General features: G+C 33.3%; 1 protein-coding gene across 9 annotated transcripts in view; it reads left to right on the top strand.

Annotated features, from left to right (window-relative positions):
• Positions 1–1,330, top strand: part of LOC106471164 (insulin receptor substrate 1-like) — a 28,389-nt gene extending 27,059 nt beyond the window's left edge. For 2 of the 9 annotated variants that reach the window (XM_022399792.1, XM_022399783.1), the window contains exon 13: positions 5–1,330. The gene's annotated coding sequence lies outside the window, so the exon portion shown is untranslated. The remainder of the gene's footprint in view (positions 1–4) is intronic. The other 7 variants (XM_022399790.1, XM_022399791.1, XM_022399786.1 and 4 more) reach the window with 7 other exon arrangements.
• Positions 1,331–2,117: the final 787 nt, after the last annotated feature.

The following is a 2,117-nucleotide window of genomic DNA, read 5'->3' as shown; positions in this document are numbered from 1 at the left end:
ACAGGTACACTAAGTATTGTGTTAACATTATACATCTACAGGTACATTAAGTATTGTGTTAACATTATACATCTACAGGTACATTAAGTATTGTGTTAACATTATACATCTACAGGTACATTAAGTACTGTATTAACATTATACATCCACAGGTACATTAAGTACTGTATTAACATTATACATCCACAGGTACATTAAGTATTGTGTTAACATTATACATCTACAGGTACATTAAGTCTTGTGTTAACATTATACATCTACAGGTACATTAAGTACAGGTAAAGGGAGATGCATGTATTTCTAGATTTGTACTTACATCTACAGGGGAATACAGGTATTTCTGGATATGTACTTAGATCTATGGATACAGGGGAATACAGGTATTTCTAGATTTGTACTTACATCTACAGGTATTTCTAGATTTGTACTTGCATCTACAGGGGAATACAGGTATTTCTAGATTTGTACTTGCATCTACAGGGGAATACAGGTATTTCTAGATTTGTACTTAGATCTATGGATACAGGGAAATGCAGGTATTTCTGGATATGTACTTAGATCTATGGATACAGGGAAATGCAGGTATTTCTGGATATGTACTTAGATCTATGGATACAGGGAAATGCATATATTTCCAGAGTTTCACTGTTATTATATAGCTAGAGATGAAGGGTACTGTATTGATAGTAAACTGATGTTTTATAAAGTTTGTGATAGATAAATGAATGTGCTAGTACCTAAAAGTTATGATAACATGAATACAGAACAGAATAGTTTTTATAGTTAACTAGACAACACAAGTTATTTCTCAATTCTAATCCATGATCTGGTTCTTATCTATTGGCTTACAAGTTCTGGAATTAAGGCAATCATAATGTTTGATTTTGTGTAATTTTGATATTTCATTGATCACCAAGTTACCTCTGGTTTTAATTTATTACTTTGTTAACCACTTGTAGATCATTGTTTACTGAATAAATGGGGTAACAAGTCCACTTGTAGATCATTGTTTACTGAATAAATGGGATAACAAGTCCACTTGTAGATCATTGTTTACTGAAGGAATGGGATAACAAGTCCACTTGTAGATGATTGTTTACTGAAGGAATGGGATAACAAGTCCACTTGTAGATTATTGTTTACTGAAGGAATGGGATAACAAGTCCACTTGTAGATCATTGTTTACTGAAGGAATGGGATAACAAGTCCACTTGTAGATCATTGTTTACTGAAGGAATGGGATAACAAGTCCACTTGTAGATCATTGTTTACTGAAGGAATGGGATAGCAAGTCCACTTGTAGATCATTGTTTACTGAAGGAATGGAATAGCAAGTCCATTTGTAGATAATTGTTTACTGAAAAGTTGGGATAACAAGTCCACTTGTAGATTATTGTTTACTGAAGGAATGGGATAACAAGTCCACTTGTAGATTATTGTTTACTGAAAAGTTGGGATAATAAGTCCACTTATTGATAATTGTTTACTGAAGGAATGGGATAGCAAGTCCATTTGTAGATAATTGTTTACTGAAAAGTTGGGATAACAAGTCCACTTGTAGATTATTGTTTACTGAAAAGTTGGGATAACAAGTCCACTTATTGATAATTGTTTACTGAAGGAATGGGATAGCAAGTCCATTTGTAGATAATTGTTTACCAAAAAGTTGGGATAACAAGTCCATTTGTAGATTATTGTTAATGGAAAGAATAGGATAAAATGTCCACTTGTAGATATTTGTTTACAGAAGGAATGGGATAACAAGTCCACTTGTAGATCATTGTTTACAGAAGGAATGGGATAACAAGTCCACTTGTAGATCATTGTTTACTGAAGAAATGGGATAAAATGTCCACTTGTAGATCATTGTTTACAGAAGGAATGGGATAACATGTCCACTTGTAGATCATTGTTTACTGAAGGAATGGGATAACAAGTCCACTTGTAGATCATTGTTACTGAAGAAATGGGATAAAATGTCCACTTGTAGATCATTGTTTACTGAAGGAATGGGATAACATGTCCACTTGTAGATCATTGTTACTGAAGAAATGGGATAGCAAGTCCACTTGTAGATCATTGTTACTGGAGGAATGGGATAACATGTCCTAGTTGTA

Source organism: Limulus polyphemus, unplaced genomic scaffold (assembly GCF_000517525.1).
Source record: "Limulus polyphemus unplaced genomic scaffold, Limulus_polyphemus-2.1.2 Scaffold4449, whole genome shotgun sequence".
NCBI lineage: Eukaryota > Metazoa > Arthropoda > Merostomata > Xiphosura > Limulidae > Limulus > Limulus polyphemus.
The sequence above is the reverse complement of the archived record's forward strand: the minus strand, read 5'-3'. Positions and strand labels throughout refer to the sequence as shown.